This window comes from Carcharodon carcharias, chromosome 18 (genome assembly GCF_017639515.1).
Source record: "Carcharodon carcharias isolate sCarCar2 chromosome 18, sCarCar2.pri, whole genome shotgun sequence".
Taxonomy (NCBI): domain Eukaryota; kingdom Metazoa; phylum Chordata; class Chondrichthyes; order Lamniformes; family Lamnidae; genus Carcharodon; species Carcharodon carcharias.
This window is the reverse complement of record NC_054484.1, coordinates 79,842,084-79,868,339: the sequence shown is the minus strand read 5'-3', so window position 1 is coordinate 79,868,339 and position 26,256 is coordinate 79,842,084. Positions and strand designations below refer to the sequence as shown.

The window sequence follows — 26,256 nt, the reverse complement described above, 5'->3', positions numbered from 1 at the left end:
TGATGGAAGGAAGGTCATTGATGAAGCAGCTGAAGTTGGTTAGGCCAAGGGCACTACCCTGAGGAACTGAGATGATTGACCTTCAACAACCACAACCATCTTCCTTTGTGCTAGGTATGACTCCAACCAGTGAAGGGTTTCCCCCCGATTCCCATTGACTCCAGTTTTGCTGGGGCTCCCTGATGCCACGTTTGGTCAAATGCTGCCTTGATGTCAAGGGCAGTCACTCTCACCTCACCTCGGGAGTTCAGCTCTTTTGTCCATGTTTGAACCAAGACTGTAATGAGATCAGGAGCTGAGTGGCCCTGGCAAAATCCAATCTGGGCATCAGTGAGCAGGCTATTGCTAAGCAAGTGCCACTCGATAGCACTGTTGATGACCTCTTCCATTACATTACTGGTAAATGAGAGTAGACTGATGGGGCGGTAATTTGCCGGGTTGGATTTGTCCTGTTTTTTGTGAAGAGGACATACATGGGCAATTTTTTCACGTTGCCAGGTAGATGCCAGTGTTGTAGCTGTACAGGAACAGCTTGGCTAGGAATGCAGCAAATTCTGAAGCACAAGTCTTCAATACTATTGCCGGAATATTGTCAGGGCCCTTAGCCTTTGCAGTATCCAGTGCCTTCAGCCATTTTTTGATATCACATGGAGTGAATCGAATTGGCTGAAGACTGGCATCTGTGATGCTGGGGACCTCTGGAGGAGGCCAAGATGGATCATCCACTCAGCATTTCGGGCTGAAGGTTGTTGCAAATGTTTCAACTTTATCTTCTGTACTGATGTGCTGGACTCCCCCATCATTGAGGATAGGGATATTTATAGGACCTCCTCCTGCAGTGAATTGTTTAATTGTCCACCGCCATTCATGACTGGGTGTGGCAGGACTGCAGAGCTTAGATCTGATCCGTTGGTTGCGAATTCGCTTAGTTCTGACATTCACTTGCTGCTTATGCTGTTTGGCACAAGGGTAGCCCCGTGCTGTCACTTCACCTGGTGGACACCTCATTTTTAGGTATGCTGGTGCTGCTCCTGGCATGTCCTCCTGCACTCTTCATTGAACTAGGGTTGACCCCCTGGCTTGGACATAATGCTAGATTGGGAGATGTGCCAGGCCATGAGGTTACAAGTTATGGTTGAGTATAATTCTGATGCTGCTGATGGCCCACAGACGTGCAGTCTTGAGTTGCTAGATTTGTTTGAAATCTATCCCATTTAGCACGGCGGATGTGCCACACAACACAATGGAGGGTGTACTCAATGTGAAGACAGGACTTCGTCTCCACAATGACTGTGCGGTAGTCACTCCTACCGATATTGTCATGGACAGATGCATGTGTGGCATGCAGTTTGGTGAGGATGAGGTCAAGTATGTTTTTCCCTCACCAGCTGCTGCAGACCCAGTCTAGCAGCTATGTCATTTAGGACTTGGCCAGCTCAGTCAGTAGTGGTGCTACTGAGGCACTCTTGGTGATGGACATTGAAGTTCCCCACCCAGAGTACATTCTGCACCCTTGCCACCCTCAGTTATTCTTCCCAGTGGTGTTCAACATGGAGGAGTTCATCAGCTGAGGGTGGATGGTACGTGATTATCAACAGGAGGTTTCCTTACCCATGTTTGACCTGGTGCAATGAGACTTTATAGGGTCCAGAGTCAATGTTGAGGACTCTCAAGGCAATTCCCTCCAAACTGTATACCACTGTGCCACTACGTCTGCTGGATCTGTCCTGCCAATGGGACAGGACATACCCAGGGATTTTGATGTTGTTTCTGGGACATTGCCTGTAAGGTATGATTCCATGAGGATGACTAGTCTGTGAAACAGCTCTCCCAGTTTTGGCACTAGCCCCCAGTTATTAGTAAGGAGGACTTTGCAGGGTTGATAGGGCTGAGTTTGTTGTTGTTTCTGATGCCTGGGACGATGCCAGGTAGCCTGTCCAGTTTCATTCCTTTATTGACTTGCTTTTAATGGTTTGATACAACTGAGTGGCTTGCTCGGCCATTTCAGAGGACAGTTAAGAGTCAACCACATTGCTGTAGGTCTGGAGTCACATTTGGGCCAGACCAGGTAAAGACAGCAGATTTGCTTCCCTAAAGGGGCATTAATGAATCAGGTTTTTACAACAATTAACAATGGTTTTATGGTCATAATTAAACTTTTAATTCATTGAATTCCAATTCCACCATCTGCCGTGGTGGGATTTGAACCCGCATCCCCAGAGCATTACCCTGGGTCTCTAGATTACTAGACCAGTGACAATACCACAACGCCACCTCCCGCAGCTAATTTGCACACATCATGATCCCACAAACAATGAGACAACTGAATCAGATTATCTGTTTTAATGATGTTGACTGGGGGATAAATTTTGGCCAGGAGAACCAGCCCGCACTCACTCAAAAAGCTTCATAGGATCTCTTACATCCAACCAAGAAAGTAGAAAAGAGCTTTGTTTAAATGGATCATCAGAGAAACAACTTGAAGGATTTTCCGCGGGCGGGGAAATCGGCATTTGACTTGCCAATGACAATGGCAGCTTTTTCCCGCCATATCGTGCATCACTTTGATGAAAAACTGTGAGAGGGATGGGTTTCCAATCAGATCACTGGTGGGGCCGCCTCTAATTCGCCCGCCCCACCATCACCTCTATCCTTTAATAATCTAGGCACCATATTTAAAGGTCGCCCTTGCACAGATTTAGGACTCTCGGAGGGGGGATTGAAAGCTATTGGAAAATCATGTTTTCCAAAGGGAGCAAACATGCAGCCCCCATGTTCAGTGATGCCTTTCTCGAATGCCTACTGGACGCCATGGAGGCCCACTGCAAAGTCCTCTACCCCTGGGTGAAGAGCCTCATCCAAGGTGACAAATCCAGCAGGGAAGGCAGTGGCAGTGGTGGTCAATACCAAGGTCCTACAAAAGAGGACAGCCATCCAGTGCAGGAAGAGGATGAATGATCTCTTCCGTTCTGCCAGGGTAAGTTACCCTTCTCATCACTCTCAACTCACACACTCACAAATCCACAAACATCCACAGGGATCTCACTCATTGCCAGCCCAAGGGACATCACCATTCATACCCTCACACACACATCTCCTCTGTGGATTGTGTCCTCATCCTGCCCATGGCACCATTCACCACCCACACATGCCAAGTATCCTTCTCACCTGGCCTGGCTAGCGTCCTGCTTACACTCTCTCCATCTGTATTCATGCAGGACAAGCTGGCTCATAACAAAAGGGAAAGGTTCCAGATGCCTCAACTGAAGGTTCTGACCGACTTTGAGAGTAGATCCATCCACGTGTCTGGTGAGGATGTGAACCATTACTTTGCTAATGGTGAGGTCAGTGACGCTCACCCAATCAGGACCCTGCACTACGACATCCATCAGACAACCATATTGTGAGTGATATCTCCTATTCCGCAGTGCCCTGTCGTGCACTAATGATCTCTCCTTTCTTTTGCAGATATATCTAGGAAGCATCCAAGGGTGTTCACAAGCCAGGGTCTCAACTCAAGTGGACAGGTGGTTTAAATTTGACATGGGGGGATGATTCTGCTGCGTGGCTACAATAATGAGATGCATATTTATGAAAATTAAGTTTCCGAAGTTTGACGCGGGAAACACAGCTACCCATTGATAGGGGGAGGGGACAATCGCATCCTGGATTTACTTCACCAAGAAATGCAATGAGGACCTTTTCACAATTTTGAGATTTTCCAATCACACCGCCGAACACGCCTGCCCCAGTCAGGCACAGAAAATCCCAGCCAACATTTCTAACAATACAGCATTCCCTCGCTATTGGGTGGCCAGTCCAAATGGAATTTGAACTTATGACCTTCTGACTCAGAGGTAGGCATTATCAGTGATTGAAGGTTGACAGAAATGCTGAATTTCCAATCTCTTGCCATGAGTTCCATGATTGCCTCCTTCATTGATGTCCTCCTGTTCCTGAAGGCTTCCTTTGGTTATGTGTCAGATTTCCCTGCAAGCAGAAAAGTAGTGGGTTAGTGAGGGCCTTTTTGGAGGCTTTTGAAAATTGTGAGGCAGTTTAACATGATGTACATACTTAGGGGATAAAGTAGCAAGTGCAGCCAAGAGGAGGCAGTCATTGTGAGGACAGAAGTAGATGTTGAGTGTGAATGGAAACAAAAGGACATTTGGTGGAGTGTTCAATTGTAAATGGAAAAGCTTGGAAAGTGAAGGAGAGAAAGATTTATTTGTGTTGCAGTGCTATGTAGAGAGAAAGGGAAATGTGAAGGGGAGTCCTGGTGAGATCATTAAGTTTCCATGTGAACTAATACTATAGACATCGACCTGTTCAACATTCTCTCTCTATTGCTGCTAACCTAACAGGCACCCAGGGGAGGGATAGAGGGTCATTACCTTGTTCAGAATTTCTTTCATAAGTACTTCCATGACTGCACCAGTGAATTGGATGGCCCTGGAAAACATCATGCTGCTGCTTTATTATCTCACTCCACAGACTACCTTTGAACTGCACTTCCCACTTTAAAGGGCTGCAACCTCATCATCAAACTCTCCACCCTCCCAATCAGTGAACAAACTGTGAGTGTGACCAGCGTTGGCAGTTACCCGATCACAAAAATTGATGAGTCAGAATTCCTGTCCACTGCCTGTTCGATACACGCATCACACAGAAATTAACTCTGTCTTAAGTCTACCTCCTCCATTTGTTGTTTAAAAAAAATCCTACGGAAGCGAATATCTGACAGCAGCACTAGCAGTTGCTTCAGACATCTGTATATTTAAAAACAGGAGATTCGAGATTTCCCAAAAGCTGGAAACAAACTGCAAAATGCATTTCGACAAGAAATTTGTTCTTGAGACAGTTGGGTTTACTATATATTATCCAGAGCTATGTTTGAGGATAATTTCTTTAAGAATAACAAATCCTTTAATATTCTTCATGTGAATGTTAGCTGTGCATCATACTTTTATTATTAGGTGCACTTCATTTTGCTATATATTTGTAAATTAAGTCACTAGTAGCTTTAATCTGTAAACTTTTGGCCAGTGTGGTAATATACTGTCCACCATATACAAGTGAGGTTGATATCATGATGCAAAACTACTTTAAATTCAATGAACAAATTATAAGAAGGATAATTGTTAATCCCCAGGGCATACCTCTTCAAGGACAGCATAGGACGCAAATTCCGGGTCGCTGAAGGAAAAAATCTGCTTAAGAGAAATAGCTGTTCGAAAGTAAGTTGATACCCAAACCCTGAAATCAATTAGAATGGCAGTTTTGACCATTAAACTGGCCAATCATCCTATATTTTGGTGCTTTTTCATATGGTTCAGCTTTAGAATTAATGTCTGGGTCTCTGCTCTTTTAAATATGGCTGAAAATGATAATATTAAAATCTAGATTAGTTTGCCTGTAGATTCAATGGCATTTAGCTTACTTATATTATAGTGAGTGTTTGATTAATTGCTGCTTTGGCTGCACTGTGTTATCAGTCTCTTTGTAAAAAATGAAGAGAAACTCATTTGAGAGCAAACATTCACTTGAGCATTTTCCTTCCACTTGGAAAAGCTTCTATTATGAAAGCATGAATTATTTCATATAATGTCATTACAATTATATTCATCAAGTAGTGCTATATTTATGAAAAAAATTGTATTACAAAAATCATACCCTCAGCTAAAAATTGCTCCCAATGTGTAGCCCCCATAATTCCTGGTAAAAGTCTGAACCGTTTTACTGGAAGTGCTATTTTCTGGAATTTGTGCTCTTTTGAGGACAACTGCTTTTGTAATTGGAATAACTAAAGGTTATTGGAAGTTTCCAGTAATAGTCAATTATATTTTTTTAATTACTGTTGTGTATTCAGCTTTTAATGATCACTGCTTAAAAGTTGAAGCCAACTTTCTGCTTTGAAGCTCATCATTATCACAGGTACCATTCATAACTATACCACATGTGGTCTCAAAATATGTCTGTACAACTTAATGCAGTGAAGAGTATTTTGGTTATAATAATATTACGGTGGGAGAAAATTAGGATAGTCCCTGAAAATGGGCACAGGAATGGTGATGCATGATTAACTTCACCCCGACCCCTCACCAATTCTTCTGATACAAGCAGCACTCAAACTTCATGCTGCTTGCTCAATACCATGGTAGTAACATATAGTCAGTGGTAACTGCACATTGAGTGGCTGGAAATGAAAGTCAATATAGTCCCAGAGGGCCATAGGCTGCTCTTTCATTGGAGGGAGATGATTGGTGGTGAGTTTAACTTAAGCCTCAGGCAAGGGGCAAGGTTTAGCCTTTGTGGATGACTTCACCCAATACAGGAGTTGAACCCACACTGTTAACATCACTCTGCGTCAGAAAACAGCCATCCAGCCAACTGAGCTAACCAACACACAACGTGGCTGTGTCCCTCTGCAGGATGTCCAAGTTTGTAAAAGCCAAAGGTTAAAGCTAGCCTCCGCTACTTAAAACTAATCTTCACCTCTTAAAAGGAAGGTGCATTCTGGGTGCAGTTGGTGCTGCCAGAACACAAGAACACAACAGATAGGAGCAGGAGTAGACCATACTACCTGCTAAGCCTTCTCTGCTAATAATACACTCATGACTGATCTTGGGTTTCAGCTCCACTTTCCTGTCCACTGGCTCATATCCCTTCATGCCCTGAGACACCTAAAATCTGTCCATCTCCACCTTAAGTATACTCAGCAGTGGAGTATCCACAATCCTCTGGAGTACAGAGTTCCAAAGATTCACAACCCTTTGAGTGAAGAAATTTCTCATCTCAGTCCTAAATGATCATCCCCTTATTCTGAAACTGTGCCTCTATGTTCTCAATTCCAGTCAGTGGAAACATCCTCTCAGTGTCTACCCTGTCAAGCCCCTTCAGTATCTTGTATGTTTCAATAAAGTAATCTCTCATTCTTCTAATCTCCAAAGAATATAGACCCAATACTCAGCCTCACATCATAAGACAACCTTTTCATCCCAGGGATCAATCTAGCGAACCTTCGCTGTACTGTCTTTAATGCAAGTATATCCTTCCTTAGTATGGAGACCAAAACCGCACTCAGTATTTCGGGAGTCATCTCACTAAAGTCTTGTTCAATTTTAGAAAGGCTTTGTTATTCCTGTACTCCAATTCCCTTGGATTAAAGGCCAACATTTCATTTGCCTTCCTGCATGCTAATTTTCTGTGGTCCTTGTACAAGCATACCCAACTCTCTCTGAACATCAACATTCACAAGTTTCATGCCTTTTAAAAAAAATTCTGCTTTTCTATTCTTATGACCAAAGTGAATAACCTCACAGGTCCTCACATTATACGTCATCTTGTTGCCCACTCATTTATATATATATATATATATATATATATCTGCAGACTGTCTGTTTTCCTCCTCACAGTTTACATATCCACCAAGCTTGGTGTCAGCAAACTTAGAAACATTACTCTGTTTCATTGTCTAAGTTATTAGTATGGATTGTAAATAGCTGAGGCCCCAGCATTGATACTTGCAGCACTCCTCTAGTCACAGCCTGCCTACTTGAAAATTGCCCATATATACCTACTCTTTGCTTCCTGCCTGTTAACCAGTCCCCTGCCCATGCTAATATATTATGCCCAACTCCATGAGCCCTTATCTTGACTGCTAACCTTTTGTGTGGCACCTTATCAAATCCCTTTTGGAAATCTCCATCTACTGGTTTCCCTTTATCTACCCAGTTAGGTCTGCAAAAAAACTCAGATATATTTAGGTGTGGCTGAAAAAAGACACATTGTTGAAACTTTTCGTCTTGCACTCATCAGGACAGAATTTGCAAGAATACCAATTATAAAGGGAAAGTGATGTAAGGAATGTAGGCTGTACATCCTAACAACTGGCATTTTGTATCAAACAGCATGTCCCTTCTGCTGTTTGCACCAGGCAAAGTACTGACTGTACCCAACCAGCTCATGGTTGTAAAACTCAAAACAAATGTCCGACAGTAGACGTGATTCTGTGATTGGACAACACTTGCTAAACAATCCTGAGTGTGCTAAGGAGTACACTGACAGCCAATTTAAGATTATCAGTCAGGCTCGCAGTCTAGCTCACTTACACTTGCTAGAAGCTACATATATTCATACACAGGACCTTGTCCTTTGTAGACAGAAGGAGCATGTCCATACATTACACCTGTTTCAACTAAAGAAAAGCTTAGGGACAGCCATTCCCTGGTTCATTCCCATGGAAATGCCTTGACCAATCAGAGTTGACCTGTCTGGTTTGAAGTTAAACAAAAGCTTGGCAGTTAACTGCTCCTGACTGATGTCAGGTTAACTGGCCTTTAGGTTCCTGTTTTCTCTTTCTCTCCTTTCTTGAATAGCAGTGTTACATTTGCTAACTTCAAATCTGCTGGGCTCATTCCAGAATCTAGGGAATTTTGGAAGATCATAGCAGCGTATCCATTAACTCTGCAGCTATTTCAGAACCCTATGGTGTAGGTCATCAGGTTCTGGGGATTTGATGGATTTTAGTCCTTCAAGTTGCTTCAGCACTTTTTGCAAGTGGCTGAGGAAGGTAGACGGTAGGGTTTGGTGAGGAAAGCAGAAGGTGCATGCTTAGATCATCGGCAACTGGTAAATCAGAGATTGTGGAATGAGGGGTAAGTGAGTCATGAAATGGAGGTTTTGGTATGAACATACCTTCATCTTTGAATGTTTCAGCCCCTGCCTCAGTCATGGTCACTACAATGATACCTTTCTCCTTTCAGGTACCCAGGAACTGCCACCTAGTCAGGCAGTGGTGCAGGAGCAAGAGGTGGAGGAGGAAGAAGAGAGTGATGATAAAGAAACACCAAGACTTAATATTACATTCCCAGCCACCAGATCAAATACTAACACTGCACAGACTTTAGAGGGTAGCTTAGAGGTGGAATCTGCATGTGGTGAGTGAAAGTTGCAGAGGACTATAGGCTGCTCTCTTATTCGAGGGTTTAACCTGAGGACCACCACACCTTAGGCAAGGGACGACATTGAGAAGGCAGGGCCTTCATGGATGACCTCAATCGGTACTGGCATTGAACCTGCTCTGTTGGTGTCACTCTGCATCACAAACCAGCATGTAGGCATGGGTGACCTACAGGCAGGACAGGGGACAGTAGGACAAGTGCCAGATTGTGAGATCACAAATGAGTTCTGCCACAGAGGACTTAGATAAGAACCAGACCATGGGAAAAGACTAATAGGTATGCATATGGAAATGCTGGGTGCACTGGCAGGCCAACCAGAAGGCCTGTGGAGACAATCAAGGAGCAGAAAGGAGATGGGTATCAATCAGCCATGATCTTATTAAATGGCTGAGGAGGCTCGAGGAGCCAAATGGCCTACTCCAGCTCCTTATCCTTATGTATCTTGTATAGTGCTTTACACAGACTATCCTTTACAATATTCAAGTGGTGACCAGTTGAATTACAACACTTGTGAACCCAACCATGTTCCAACTAAACTTATTGAATTTTTGAGGAGGCGACAGAGATAGTAGACAATAGTAATTCAGTAACAATAATTCATTTGGATTTTCTGAAGGCCTTTGATAAGGTGCCACATAATAATTATGACTAATGATAAAGATGTGGAATGAAGGGACAAGTGGCAAAATGGACTGCCAGTTATTGCAAGAGAGGAAGTAGAGAATGGGAATAAAGGGTGGTTATTCAGAGCGGCAGACAATGGGAAATAGTGCTCCAAACATAAGAACATAAGAACTAAGAGCAGGAGTAAGCAATTCAGCCCCTCGAACCTGCCCCGCCATTCATTACGATCATGGCTGATCTCATTTTGGCCTCAACTCCAATTTCCTGCCCTCTCTCCATAACCTTTCAACCCATTACTAATTAAAAATCTGGCTATCTCCTCCTCAAATTTATTCAGCGTCCCGGCATCCTCTGAGATAGTGAATTCCACAGATTCACTACCCTATGAGAAAAGTAATTCCTCCTCATCTCGGATTTAAATCTACCACCCTTTAGCCTAAAACTATGGCCTCTCATTCTAGAACACCCCAGAAGGGGAAACATCCACTCCACGTCTACTTTGTCAATCCCCTTTAGCATCTTATATACCTCAATTAGATCTCCTCGTATCCTTCTAAACTCTAACGAGTATAGGCCTAAACTGCTCAATCTCACCTCATAAAACAAGCCCCGCATCTCTGGAATCAATCTAGTGAAGGGATCAGTGTTGGGACCACTGTTTATATTTACAATTTACATTAACAATTTAGATTTTGGAATCAAAAGCACAATTTCTAAATTTGCAATGACACCAGATCGGGAGGGATAGTCAATACTGAAAAGGACTGCAACAAATTACAGCAGGGCATTAATAAACTTACAGAATGGTCAAATAATTGGCAAACGATGTTCAGATAAACATGGCTAGTATATTTGCTTGGAAAGTAAAAGTCTAGGTGAGGTAGAGGAACAAAATAATCTTGAAGTACAAATACATAAATCACTAAAAGTTGTGCCACAGGTTAGCAAGGCCATAAAGAAAAGCAAACCAACCACCCAGTTTTATTTCTAGAGGGTCAGAATTGAAAAGTAGGAAAGTTATGCTAAACCTGTGTCAAACTTTGGTTAAACCACACTTAGGCCAGAATTTTCCTGTCCCATTGGCATCGGGTAGCATGGCGGACAGGGGGTGGGGGGGAACAATATGGTGAGAAGGCCAAAAATCGGTTTCACGCAAGCATGAAAGCACAGCGGGATCATCTGATGGTGTGATGGAACACGAAACCCGCTGGAGGCTGGCGTGAATCTGATTTGCATCCTGGTAATTGGATGCAAAGTAAGGCTTGAATCATCCCTCCGCACCAGATTTACCACTACCCTGGTGGAAAACACACAAGCCCAGAACATGTCTGGACAAGTGTGACGTGCAGAAGTTGGGACTTACCATTAGGGCTTTGTTCAGATTGCGGACATCCGAGGAGAAGAAGTTGCTGGAGCCCTACAGCTACCAGACATACTGGTGGATTCTCATGGACATGGCTCCACCGCGAAGCAGCTCTCGGAAGGTGGAAGGTCCCTGTTCACGTCTCGGGTCTGCTTCAGAACATCATGGTCATGGCCGTGGGCTGCTACGGATGATCAGCAAGGAAAGTCTAGGTGTGACTGAGTGTGGAAGGTGTACCGGGGGAGGGGGAGGTTAGAAGTGGGGGGAAATGAAGGTATCAGGATGGGGGGGCGAGGTTGGTGGGGAGAGAACGAAGGTGCCGGGGGGAGTTGAGGTTGAGGGGGGAACAAATGTGTCGGGGGAGTGAGGTTGGGAGGTAGGGAACAAAGATGCTGGGGGAGTGAGGTTGAGGGGATGTACGTGTCAGGGGGTGAAGTTGGGAGGGGGCAGGAGGGAATATTGGGGTGAGGAGGGTATAATGAGGTAGAATACGGCAAGTGGGGTGGTAGGTGTAAGTGGGGAGGAAGGTGTCAGGGGAGGAGTTTGGACAGGAGAAGAAGTCCAGGGGGAGGAAGGTGTCCGGGGGGAGGAGAGAGTTCAGAAGGGGGAATGATTTCAGAGGGGGGAAAGATTTCAGAGGGGGGAAGCAGTTCGGGGGGAGGAGGAAGTTCAGAGATGGGAGAGAATTCAGAGGGGGCAAGGAGTCCAGGGGGAGGAAGGTGTCTAGAAGGAGGAGAGAGCTTGGAGGAGGGAAGGAGTCCAGGTGGAGGAGGGAGTAAGGGGTGGGGGATGTCTAGGTAAACATGCAATGGAGGGATCTGTGAGTCGAGGGCTGCCTCCTGGGGATCAAACTGAGGGTGAGCGTGGTAGGAGGGAATGGTGAGTATGAGAGGGGGCAGAGGGAGCCAGGAAGGTGGGAGGGTGAGGGTGTATCAGTAGCGGCAGAAGGGACAGTGAGAGTGATTGGTGGAGTTTTGGAGGGAGACACAGATCCTGGGGGTGGGAAAGAGGATGTCAGGGAGGTCAATTTTGATGGGGGTGGGATTCTCAGGAAGGTAGGGAACTTACATGTTCACCAGGAACGGGGCCGTGAAATGCGGCGAGCCATTCTGAACTAGGCTTCGGCAGGTCTATAAAATCCCGCTGTTGTAAAATTCCACCCTAGGGTTCCAGCTGGTAGGTGACAGTGGGGAGGTGGAAGATGATGCCAGGTTGGTCAACAGTGATGGAAGCAAGGAGATGGGTGACTGGAGGAGGGGAAAGGACGGGGGAGTTGAGCAAAAATTCGACCATTGTTGTCAAAATTGAAAGTGAGCAGAGCCTCATGTTGGGCTGTCACAGGTGTTGCATGGGAGTGCGATCAGTGGATGGGTGAAGATGCAGATCAGCTCAGCTGGACAACCAAAAGAGAAACCCAGCAGCTAGCATTGACGATGTGCAGGACCGTGAGATGAATGTGATAGATGAAGGCTCCGCGTGGGTGGTGGGAGAATGCTTGCATGAGGCTCTGAAAAGCCCTGCCACACACACACACACACACACACACACACTTCTCCCTCCAGAATCACTCATGGTCCAGCTGTGTGCAGCCTAACTGCTGGTGCGGGGTGAGGACGGGGGAGCAAGTGGATGATGCAGGGGGAGGGCTTCCAAAGTGTGCCATTGAAGCTGAAAGACAACGTTACATATTATTCAGTGAAATAGAATATATATCTTCAGGTTATAAAGTGACAAAATGTGTTCATCCATTCAACCACTTGTTATCAGAATCTCTTAACTTTTCTAGGCCTATCACTTTTTCTGGGTGGTGCCCTGACATCTGCAGCAGGGGTGGAGACAGCCTGTGCAATGGTTGGCCCTGTTGCCTCAGATGACTTTGGTGTGGGTCCTCTGGAGAGCTGAGGCTTTGAGGGTGCATGCTAGCTTTGGTTGTCCTCCTGTGGGCCAGCTGCTCCCTCTGCTGTCTCAACGAGGTTGAGGGGGTGACAGACTTGGAGAGAGCCTCTAAGGTTCCAGAGTGGATAACCCAGGGGTGTCCAGCTGCTGCTCCTCCTTCCTTCGGGTGTCCGAGGGCCCTGGCCTGACTCCTTGAGGGGAAGGAGCACTTGGACGGATGTTGAGGTGTCCTGTTTCCCTGTCGCATTGCCACTGCAGGAACTCACCCATAGCTCCCACAATGGAGTGCAGGTCTGCGCACGTCTCCGTGTTCTCCTGGACCAAGATCTCCATGGCGTCTACTATCCTTCCCATGGAGACCTTGGTAACTCTTTCGAGTACAAACCCATTTCCATCTGTTTCAGATGAAGTTACATTGTTTCATAGTTTGCCATTGTGAGATTTGAACTCTTGATCTTGGGGTTACAAACCCAGTACCATAACCACTTGGCTATTTACGCCAAGCCCAAGTAACGTCGGGAATATGTAACTCTTTCGAGTACAAACCCGTTTCCATCTGTTTCAGATGAAGTTACATTGTTTCATAGTTTGCCATTGTGAGATTTGAACTCTTTGATTTTGGGGTTACAAACCCAGTACCATAATGCACTTGATCAAATGCCAATTGTCTCGTTGATGGCATTTTGTGTGACAATGGCTTGGAATACAAACTGGAATCATGAACCAGCTGACCAGTGGATAATCCTTTCCACTCAGTACCCAGCCTCTCGCTTGTCATGGTGGCTCAAATGCAGATGGCACAGTGGACTAGCATTGAATGAATCATGACAGCTGGGAGGATACTGAGCATTGACCAGCACAATTCATCATGTATGGTCACACACCAGCTGGATATTGAGGGAGTGGAATCTCTTCCAGATGTGAATATCTCAGAATTTACATCTGGCATCTGCATAGCAATTTGTGTGCGGTCAATGGCATCCTGCATCATGGGGTAGCCTGAATTCCTGATGAAGTAGTGCACTGGCTCCGTCTGCCTCTCTCTGGCAAGACAGAATGAAACGTATTCAGCTTTCTGCATACAGAGCCTCAGTGACCTCCCTTATACAACAATGGAGAGCAAACTGAGAGGTGGGTAAAATATTGTCAGCTCCAGCCTGGAAGGAGCCAGAAAAAGTCAAGGCATAGTCACCTTCAAAGCCATTGGTAATACCATCCTCACCCAGCTCTGAGGCTGCAGTTCTGCCTGTAACAGGAGGCAGATTGCAGTGAGCAGCTCTTTAGTGAAACAGTGACATCACTGAGGTTAAGGTAAGAGAATTGCTCCCTGAAGACCCTAGGTGAATATGGCTGCCTGCATAGAGTCTTTCTTCCTTCCTCTTCTTCCAGCAGCTCTCCCTTTGTGTCACTTCTGCTAATTCATGCTGTATCCCGACTGGAATGCTTACTACAGCAGCCAAATTTAGGAACAAATGGTCTGAGCAGAAGCCTGGAAGTCAGGACCAAGTCCTTCAGACCAACCTCATCACTCCCTGGTGAACAATCACTTCTACAAACTCACCAGATCCAGTAGAAATCGATCAGCAACTAAACTGAATGTAGTTGATGACCCCTTTAAATAGCACTGCTGGGAATTCCTTCCTGCTGCTGAATGCATGTTCAGCTCCTGTCAAGTCATTTGTTGGATTGCAGAACTTCAAAATGATCTGCAGGCATCAAATCAGCTTGACATACTGACTTACATCATGATGCACCTGCACTGCACGTGTCCAGTAAGTGCACATTCCCAGTACCCATGCTACCACACTACCCAAAATGATGTCCAGCATTTTTTAAAATTTACTCTTTCATGGGATGTAGGCATTACTGACTAGACCAGCATTTATCACCCATCCCTAATTGCTCTTGAGAAGGTGGTGTTGGGGCACCTTCTTGAACTGATGCAGTCCCTGTGGTGTAGTTACACTCAGAGTGCTGTTAGGGAGGGAGTTCCAGGATTTTGACCCAGTTAGAGTGGAGGAATGGAGATATAGTTCCAAGTCAGTATAGTGTGCAGTGTTGTGCCCATGCATCTCCTTCTAGATGGTAGAGGTCATGAGTTTGGAAGGTGTTGTCAAAGGAGCCGTGGTAGCTGCAGTGCATCTTGTAGGTGGTACACGCTGCTGCTACTGTGCGTCGGTGGTGGAGAGAGTGAATGTTTAAGGTGGTGGATGGGGTGTCAATCAAGCTGTTTTGTCCTGGAAGATGTCATGCTTCTCAATGTTGTGGGAGCTGCACTCATCCCAGCAAGTCGAGAGTATTTCATCACAGTCATGACTTGTGCTTTGTCGGTGGTGGACAGGCTTTGGGGAGTCAGGAGGTGAGTTACATGCCATAGGCTTCATAGCTTCTGATCTGCTCTTTTGGCCACAGTATTTATATAACTGGTCCAGTTGAGTCTCTGGTCAAAGGTAACCCCCAGGATGTTGATAGTGGGGGATTCAGCGATGGTAATGCCATTGAATATCAAAGGGGGGTGGTTAGATTCTATAATGTTGGAGAGTGTCATTGCCTGGCACTTGTGTGGCTCAAATATTGCTTGCCACTTATATTCACTAAGTGAATATTGTTCAGGTCTTGCTGCATATGAACACAGACTGCTTCAGTATCTGAGAAGTCAAGGATGGTGCTGATCATTAGCGAACATCCCCTTTTCTAACCTTATGATGGAGGGAAGGTCATTGATGAAGAGCTGAAGATGGGTGGGCCTCAGGTACTACCCTGAGGAACACCTGCAACAATGTCCTGAGATTGAGACGACTGACCTCCAACAAGCACAATCATCTTCTTTTGTGCTAGGTATGACTCCAATCAGTGGAGAGTTTCTCCCCCGATTCCCATTGACTTCAGCTTTGTTAGGGCTCCTTGATGCCACACTCTGTCAAATGCTGCCTTGATGTCAAGGGCAGTCACTCTCACCTCACCTCGGGAGTTCAGTTCTTTTGTCTATGTTTGAACCAAGGTTGTAATGAGGTCAGGAGCTGAGTGGCCCTGGTGAACTAATCACCAGGGAGTAGATTATTTCTGAGTAAATGCTGCTTGATAACATTGTCTATGACTCCTTCCATCACTTTGCTGATAATCGAGAGTAGGCTGATGGGGTGGTAATTGTCCCGCTTTGTTGTGTACAGGATATACCTAGGCAATTTTCCACATTTCTGGGTGCGTGCTAGTGTTGTAGCTGTACTGGAACAGCTTAGCTAGGCGGACGGTCAGTTCTGGAGCACAGGTTTTCAGTACTATTGCCCATAGCCTTTGCAGTATCCCGTTCCTTCAGCCTGGATATCACATGGAGTGAATTGAATTGGTGGAAGACTAGCATGGGAACCTCAGGAGGAGGCCGAGGTGGATCATCTACTCAGCATTTCTGGCTGAAGACTGTTGCAAAAGCTTCAGCCTTGGGCAGATTCATCCCAGATTTGCACTAAATGACAATTTACGTGCCGGCCACAATGGCATCTTTTCATGCTGCATCCCAAACTCGCCGCATTAATTATGCATTCCTGGGAAATGCGCCATTTCCCTGGCGGGCAGGCTCTCATTCACCTGCCACGCCATCGCCTCGCTGCTTCATCATCCAGGGCATCATGTTTAAATTCCAGCTGCGCACATCTCTCGGAGCTTCCAGCCAATGTTTGCTGCAAAGAGGACATGGCCCCAAAAGCCAAAAAGACTGCAGCCCCCAGGTTCAATGACGCATCCCTCTAGTGCCTTTTGGATGTAGTGGAGGCCCGCCATGATTTCCTCTACCTCAACTCTGGCTGCAGGATGAGCAGCAACCTCATTATTCTGGCTTGGGAGGCGGTGGCAGCAGTGGCCAGTGCCAATGCCCTGCAAAAGAGCACAGCCACCCAGTGCCGCTACAGAATGAATAGTCTCATCCATTCCTCCAGGGTAATTCACTCTTCTCATCACTCTCAGCTCACACACTCACAAACCCATCACATGTCCACGGGGATCTCACACCTCAAGGGACAACACCACTAACTCTCACACACACAACTTCATCTCTCCATCAGGCTCATTTCCTCTCGAGCTCACATCCTCATCCTGTCCATGGCTCTGCTCACCACACAAACATTCCACGCAGTGCCATGTGTCCTGCTCACACTCTCTCCATCTGTTTTCATGCAGGAGAGGTTCCTGACCGGGGTGGAGTGGCCCACATTAGGCCCTTCACTCACTTTGAGGAGCGTGCCATCACACTGACCAAGCCTGCGGCAATGATGAGTTTGGGAGCAAACATTCTTGGAAGGATCCGACACCACATCATCCCTCTCTCAAAGCAAAAATGAGTGTTCTCTCTCCTGCTTTTGACTCTGCTGCCATGCACTACTTACCTCTACTTTGGTTCACAGGGAGCTCTGCCAAGTGACTGACACCCTCAGCCAGCCAGACCCTCAGTTCCATCCATGTCCTCATCTCCAGCCAAGAAGACACCTCCTCCATTGAAGATCTGCAAATAAGCGGCTTAGAAGATCTGTCGCAGTGCTTACCCACACCCAAACCATCCACCAGCGCAGACATGCACTTCAGTGCCCTTGTCTTTTGCACTGATGTGCTGGGCTCCCCCATCATTGACAATGTGGATATTTGTGGAGCCTCATTCTCCAGGGAGTTTTTTAATTCTCCACCGCCATTTACAACTGGATGTGGCAGGACTGCAGAGCTTAGATCTGATCCATTGGTTGTAGGAGTGCTTAGCTCTGTCTATTGCATGCTCCCTCTGCTGGTTGGCATGCAAGTAGCCCTGTGTTGTAGCTTCACCACGTTGGCATCTCATTTTTAGGTATATCTGGTGCTGCTCCTGGCATTCTGCACTCTTCAATGAGCCAGGTTTGATCCCCTGGCTTGGTGGTAATGATAGAGTGGGGGTTATGCCAAGCCCTGAGGCTACAGATTGTGGTTGAATACGATTCTACTGTTGCTGATGGCCCACAGCACCTCATGGATCCCTATTTACCACAGTGATGGTGCCAAACAACAAAATGGAGGATATCCTCAATGTGAAGATTGGACTTCGCCTTCACAAGGTCCTTGCAGTGGTCACTCCTACCAAAACTGTCAAGGACAGATGCATCTGCAACAAGTAGATTAATGTGGATGAGGTCAAGTAGGATTTTCCCTCTTGTTGGGTTCCCTCAACACCTGCCACAAACCCAGACCAGCAGCTATGTCCTGTAGGCCTCGGCCAGTTCGGTCTGTAGTGGTACAACCAAGCTACTCTTGGTGATGGACATTGAGGTCATGCACCCAGAGTACACTCTGTGCCATTGCCACCTCAGTGTTTCTTCCAAGTAGTATTCAACTTGGAGGAGAACTGATTCATTAGCTGAGGGGGACTGTAGATGATAATCAACAGATTTCCTTGTTCATTTTGACTTGATGCCATGAGACTTCATGGAGGTTTGAAATCAATGCTGAGGACTCCTGAGCAATTTTGCACATTATCAATCGATGTCATGGTTTGATACTTTTTTTATTCATTCATGGGATGTGAGCATCACTGGCTAGGCCAGCATTTAATTGCCCATCCTTAATTGCCCTTGAGAACTTGGTGGTGAGCTGCCTTCTTGAACCGCTGCAGCCATGTGCTGTTAGGAAGGGAGTTCCAGGATTTTGAACAAACAAGAGTGAAGGAACGGCGATATATTTCCAAGTCAGGATGGTGAGTGACTTGGAGGGGAACCTCCAGGTGGTGGTGTTCCCATTTACCTGCTGTCCTTGTCCTTCTAGATGGTAGTGGCCGTGGGTTTGGCAGGTGCTGCCTAAGGAGCCTTGATGAATTCCTGCAGTGCTTCTTGTAGATGGTACGCACTGCTGCCACTGTGTATCGGTGGTGGAGGCAGTGAATGTTTGTGAATGTGGTGCCAATTATGTGGGCTGTTTTGTCCTGGACAGTGTCAAGCTTCTTGAGTGTTGTGGGAGCTGCACTCATCCAGGCAAGTGGGGAGTATTCCATCACACTCCTGGCTTGTGCCTTTTAAATGCTGGACAGGCTATGGGGAGTCAAGAAGTGAGCTATTTGTCACAGGATTCCTAGCCTCTGACCTGCTCTTGTAGCCACAGTATTTATATAGCTAGTCCGGTTCAGGTTCTAGTCAATGATGGTGGGGGATTCAGTGATGGTAATGCCATTGAACATCAAGGGGTGATGGTTGGATTCTCTCTAGTTGGAGATGGTCATTGCCTGACACTTGTGTGGCATGAATGTTACTTGCCACTTGTCAGCCCAAGCCTGGACATTGTCCAGGTCTTGCTGCATCTGCACAAAGACTGCTTCAGTATCTGAGGAGTCGCGAATGGTGCTGAACATTGTGCAATCATCAGCAAACACCCCCACTTCTGACCTTACGATGAAAGGAAGGTCATTGATGAAGCATCTGAAGATGGTTGGGCCGAGGACACAGCCCTGAGGAATTCCTGCAGTAATGTCCTGGAGCTGAGATGATGGACCTCCAACAACCACAAACATCTTCCTTTCAGAACATAAGAAATAGGAGCAGAAGTAGGCTATTCGGCCCCTCAAGCCTGCCCCACATTTCAATAAGATCATGGCTGATCTCCCCCAGGCCTCAGCCACACTTTCATGCCAGCTCTCCATAGCCCTCAGCTCTCCGCTATTTCAAAAATCTATCTACTTCCTCTTTAAATACTTTCAGTGATCTTTTGGGTAGAGAATTCCAGACATTCACTACCCTTTGAGAGAAAAAAATTCCTTCACATCTCAGTTTTAAATGTATGTCCTGTTATTTTGTAACTACGTCCCCTAGTTCAAGGTTCCCTCACTAGTGGGAACATCTTCTCAACATCTATCTTCTCCCTGATTCCCATTGACTGCAGTTTTGCTGGGGTGACATGCTAGATCATTTCAGAGGGCATTTAAGAGTCAACCATATTGCTGTGCTGGAGACACATGTAGGCCAGACCAGGTAACAATGGCAAATTTCCTTCCCTAAAGTACACTAGTGAACCAGGTGGGTTTTTATGGCAATTATTTCATGATCCCCATTACTAAGACTAGCTTTTAATTCTAGATTTAATAATTGAATATCAATTCCAGCAGCTCTACAGTGGGATTTGACCCCATGCACCCATAGCGCTAGCCAAGGCCTCTGGATTACTAGTCCAGTGACATTACCACTACACGCCTGCTTCCCCCAGACATGGCCCGCACCATAATTGTATGCTTGTGACACGGACTCCGTTTTGATACCAAAACAGCAGCCAAAGCACTGATAATACGAGCTCTACAGAGTCAAAATTTGCAGCCAGTATGTTTGTTTCTTTTCTATAGAAATGCTTACTGGATAATCATTCTTTACCTTTCCCTGAAGATCCCACCATCAAATAGATTCAAATCACTCCATGTGGCATGAAGACTTAGCTCAGACACCAGACAATGAAAAGTCTACAAGACCCGAAGACATCCTGAGTGCCCCTGGCCAAACAGTTCCAGTGCAGCTATAACACTGGCATCAACTGATAATGTGGAAAATTGCTTAAGTATTCCCAAAAATCCAAACAAATCCAACCCAGTGAATCACAGCCTTATCTGCATCGTCCCAATCATAACCAAAGAGACAGAAAGTGTCTTAAACGGTGCTATCAAATGGCAGTAGATGTCATTACAAGTCAGGCCAGTGAATGATTATATTTGACTCCATCCCCTATGGAATACCATCCTCAAGGAGCATATTACTTTCAGCTTAAAAATGAAGCTGTTTGAAAGAACGAGTGCTCATCAGAATAAATCAGGGGAGCTGATAGGAACCAGATACAGCTCATCGCTTACAAGTTTCTGATAAATCCAGAAAAGAGGGGTAGGTGATCAAGAGGGGCCGAGGGAAGTATGATAGCCGTCTGAGTTGTTTTGTGCAGTCATGAAGAGCACAATATTCCCAGCGTTAGTGGCCTTTTCCAGCTGTTTCTTTCAGGGCCTCTCAAGATCCAAAAAGGCCAGTCAGAGCTTCTGCATCGCAAGCTCAAGCTAGGACAAAGACATTTAGGAATTCTGGTCTGAAATAAGTGTACAAAATTCAACTCCATTTTGAAATGAAGCAAACACCCATTTCAGTAGCCACCAGGGTTGCTTTAAAAGGAAAGTAAATTACAGAGCCAGAAAATTGTTACAGCACAGTAGGAGGCCATTCGGCCCATCACACCCGCACCAGCTGTCCAAATGAGCAATTCACCTAGTGCCATTACCCCACCTTCTCCCCATAAATTAGCAGGGGCCTGAATTCCTATGCAGATTATGCATAGGCCTCTGCTCTGCTAAATTAGTGAACTTGTTTTAGACCCCTGTGTCTAGAAATTAGCAGACAGGTTCCTGAGATGCCTGATAATATTTACAGGGGATCCATCATCAGGACAAATTGCAAATTGCTGTTGTAGCAGAATCTGAGCTGTCCAATGTCTATAACTGCATTGAAGCCACCAATGTGAATTTTACAGTGCCAAAGTATAATTGTTCTTATGTGTTTATCATGTTTCAGTGTTTGCTGAGTTGTATGCAAATTATGCATACTTATGTAATTTGTACATATATTTTTGTTTTAAAGGGGCCGATTTAGTGAGTTTATTTCAGTGCAGTATAGACAACTAAAATACAGAAAAATTGCTTTGCTAATATTACTTATGTTGAAGGCTCTAAGATAACTTAAGAGTTAAGCATCCAGTTTGTGGTGCAATACATTTGCATGAGTCTAAATGCACCATTGAAACTGATACTGCCTTTGTTTAAATTGGGATGCCGGACAGTCCTGAGCAGCAGCCACAGCAGCTGTTACTTTGCTTATCAACGTCTTAAAGCCTTGAGTTTCTATATTCAGCACCTTTCAAAGACATTTCACAGTAAATTGTATTTGTTTTTCCTTATGAATGTTAGTGCCAGACTCTTTACATATACATCTGTGGTGACATTGCTTGCATCATTTACAATTAACTAATGATATATTGTCACAGATATTCTCATAGTACAATTCAGCTGACAAAGTTTAATTATTACCTAGTAATCGCTGTTAACAATATTAGTTGACCAGTGCTTAATACATTCACATGGGATTCCTTGCTATTTTATCAGTTGTGTTATGCCATTTAAAAGATGGATTAATGATCGCATTAAAATAGCAGGCAGAATAAGTACCATGTAAGATTGTTGAATGCTTAGTCACTAACATCAGTAACAACAATTTGCATCACTTCATCTACCAATCAAATCAAAATCCTGCAATCTTGCTGCATCAGACTGTAAGTTTACCTTTAAATGAATATCCAACCTTAGAGAAAAAAGGAACTAGGCCAGGCCATTAACTCATGGTAACAAAATGGAGCCTAAACTCAGAAGCATAGGATGGAGTATTTCAAGCTGCCAGATAGTGGGCTAGGAGGTGAGAGGAGCCGGTAAAATGTCACAAAACCATGTCAAGGCAACTCCCCGTGCAATCCCACTGCTGGGAAGCTTCCAAAATCTACCTCATGGGGAGGCTATGAGCTGCAAGGCAGTGGCCTCCCTGAGGCTTCCTGGGGAACAAAATCAAACTGGGAGGCTTCATGGCCCAAGGACAGGGCCACCAGCAACAAAGGATGCCCCTGTGACCTTGGCGCCAACCCTGAAGGGTTTTCCCCTCGGATCACTGGGCCCTGAACGCTTGGCCCTAGAAAAATACTCTCTACTACCTAACCCATTAGGAATGATGTGAGTGTCCTTGAGAGGGTGCAGAGAAGATCTATCAGAATGGTTTCAGGGATGGATTTTGTAGATCTTATTTACATGATTAGGTTGGAGAAAGTGGGGACCAGGGTTTTTCAGTTGGTGTGCAGGTGCGGGCCCGACACACTGATGCGTAAAATGACATGGTATGATGTTGTGCTGTCTCGCAATGAGGCCATTAAGGAACTGATTAACGTAATTGTTAACGCTGCCCATCCAACCTTAAGGTTGGCGGCAGGCGAAAAGGCCAAGCGGCCTTCACGGCCATGGGTGTGATGAGGTTTCCTAAAGCTTTTTTCAATTAAATTTAAAAATGTCATAAATATAAAAACATGTCTCATCTCATGTGTCACATGAGGGGACATGTTTAAATAAATGTTTAAACCTTTTATTCATTATTTACAATAGCAATTCAATCTCCATGAGGCAGCTCCATGAGGCAGCTCCATGCCTAAGGGAGGTTGAAGTGCTCTTTCGCATGCATGCACGAAAGAACGCTGGCCCCAACTCTCCTCTCCCCGCCTGCACAGGTAGTGCCGAGTGCTATGGCTCATGTATTACGCTGGGTGGGCCTTAATCAATAAAATGGTGGCACAGAGCCGATCGCGGGAGGCAATCGGCTCTGCAACCGCCCCAGCTCCTGCCAAGCCTGGCCACTGCCTGAAAAATTCAGGCCAGGTTTGTTTTCTTTGGAGCAAAAGAGATTGAGGCGTGATTTGTTAGATGCATACAAGATTATGATAGGTTTTGATAAGGTAGACAAGGAAAACTATTCCCATTAGTTAATGATACAAAGACGAGAGGATACAGATTTAATGCTTTGGGCAAGAGATACAGCGGGGATGTGAGGAAGAACTTTGTTTTCAAGCCAATATTAATGACCTGGAACTCCGCCTACAATGGTGGTCGAAGTAGTAATGATCAATGATTTCAAAAGGAAATTGAATGGGCACTTGAATAAAATAAACTTTCAGAGCTATTGGGATAGGATGGGGAACACCATCCAGGACAAAGCAGCCCACTTGATTGGCACCCCTTCCACAAACATTCACTCCCTCCACCATTGATGCACAGTGGCAGCAGAGTATACCATCTACAAAATGCACTTCAGCAACTCACCAAGGTTCCTTAGGCAGCACCTTCCAAACCCATGACCACTACCACCTAGATGGACAAGAGCAGTAGATACATGGAAACACCACCATCTGAAAGTTCCCCTCCAAACCACTTACCATCCTGATTTGGAAATATATCACCATTCCTTCACTGTCGCTGGGTCAAAATCCTGGAATTCCTCTCTAACAGCACTGTAGGTGCATCTACACCACAGGGACTGCAGCAGTTCAAGAAGGCAGCTTACCAGCACCTTCTCAAGGGACAATTAGGGATGGTCATTAAATGCTGGCCTAGCAGTGATGCCCACATTCCATAAATGAATAATAAAAAAAAAATTGGATTGCTCCGTGGAGAGCTGACATGGGCTCAATGGGCCAAGTTACCTCTTCTGTGTGTCATAAATGACACTAACTCTCTATGACTCTATGAGGGTACCTCAAAATGGAAGCACCCTCATGTTTCCTTTGCTGCCTCAGCAGAAGTCACCTCTCTCAGCTGTGCTTCCAAGGCTACAGAACTGCTGACCCTCTAGTTGGGCTGTGGAAGACCTACCTGCCTTCTTCAATTGGCCACCTCCCCAACTTTCTGGCTCTTGACTGCCACCTCTTGACATTGTCATGACGGAGTTCCAGCCTCCTGTCTGAGCGTTGTTGGTCACCTGTAAAAATCCCCAACTGCAGCACTTTCCCCTTCTGGGTAGATCCTGCCCATAACTAAAATTCAGATACCAATCAATTCCCAAATGAGGCAAGACTGTGATTAATTAACAGACACGATCTTTCAGTTAATTGCAGCTTGTCCACATGCACCTGTCTCAAATTGAAGATGGTTGATGAGAAGAAACCAGCTCCCAAGAAGGGAGCAAAGAAAGCCTTAAAGAAACTGGCAGCAAAGGGCGGCAAGAAGCAGCGAAGGTCGAGGAAGGAGAGTTACTCCATGTAATGTGGAGGATTATACCAGGAGTGTTAACTTCACAGATGCTGACTGACAGCTTTGTATGTCGAGCCTCCTCAATTTTAGTTTTAGACTTTCAAAACTGCAGTTTGTTCTTTTTACATTTGTAGTATGGCCTAAACCATCTACAGTTTGGATGAAGACCATAAAATTTAACATTGGTCTGTGTGCTGTGGGGACTGATCAGTTGGCTAGATGGCTAGCGTAAGGCTCAGATTAATGCCAAAAGCACAGGGTTTGATCCCTATTCTGGGTGAGGCAGACTCAGGGTCTGCCTCCGCGCCCTATCTGTAGTAAAAACTTTATCATGGTTCATCAAATGGCTGCCAAGGACCAGCCTTTGGGCAGAGAACTGAGGATGATGTGTACCACACATGGAGCATATACAGTTTAGGACAAATGTACAGCAGGTGGAATAATTTGAACAAAAAACAAATATAATTTATGCATGTAAGTCTTTGAACATGCACTCTGAGTTTTATGTCCACCATTTCCTACAAATACCTTTAAATTATGCTCACCGGAAGTTCCTCGGGCATCTAAGTACTGGATCAGCCAAAAAAACCATGCTAGATTATCCTTTGGGCAGCATTAATGGATCGGTCACTCATTATACGTCCCACTTGATTATTCTTTGCAATAGAAAGCTCAGCCTTTTGGATGTTACCCCTTTTAGACCATGACTGGAAATGAAAATGAACCCAACTGTTCGATATTAGCCATCCATTGGTTTATTGTATTCATTGGATATCTCTCTGTCTGCTTCTTTCACAGAGGCATTTTCCTCTTAGACAGAATGGGTTAATGTATCTGCTAAAATAACAGGTAAAAGCATTTCCCAGTGAACATTTGGACATGATCAATTTCAAGGTCGCAATGATTGCTTAGCTTGGTAACACCATCAAAGATAAGAACTAAGCAAGACATTACTCCACGGGCAGGGAGGAGACGAAAAGGCAAGGTTCTTCTCCCTTAGCAAACCATGTTCACCTCTTAGTGGCTATATCATGAGTACCATTAATGGTCTAAGAATAGATCACCAGTCAGTGGGAGCATTGTGTATGCGTGATTCTAGAATGGTCCCTGTGGGTTGGAAGATGTAGGGATTTAATCCCCTTACTTACAAAAAGATTGAACTTGTCAATAAAGTTCAGTTATGGAACAGGTTTATTAAAAGGAACATAGGACTTAGGAGCAGGAATAGGCCATTTGGCCCTTTAAGCCTATGAGAAAGGCAAACTAAATACTAAAGGTACTTGAAGCTATTTGAAGAACAACATGAGCTATATGCTTCCCGTGTCATATCTGGGCAGCACATCACATTCTTTACTCTTGGTTTTGACTTGTGTACTTTATAGCTTCCTTTGCTTTGTGTCTTGCTCCTTTGTCTTCCTCCCCTTTGTTCTATTCTCTAGCTGCAGCAAAACCCTGAGATGCCTACTTCTTATGCAAGCAACCCCTACTGCTGGCTTCTATTACGTATTTTCCAATTTACTGTACAGCTTAGATATTGAATTTATCTCAGAACTTAGCTTTCTCAGAGCTGAGCTTTCTAGCTCCACCCATAGGCTGAAGCAATCAAATAGTTA

The 26,256-nt window shown here is 45.2% G+C and overlaps 1 protein-coding gene across 1 annotated transcript in view; it reads right to left on the bottom strand.

The window, feature by feature from the left end:
* Positions 1–3,107: 3,107 nt before the first annotated feature.
* tent5c (terminal nucleotidyltransferase 5C) overlaps positions 3,108–26,256 on the bottom strand; it is a 130,564-nt gene continuing 107,415 nt past the window's right edge. Inside the window, exon 3 of the transcript XR_005945844.1 lies at positions 3,108–3,990. The gene's annotated coding sequence lies outside the window, so the exon portion shown is untranslated. The remainder of the gene's footprint in view (positions 3,991–26,256) is intronic.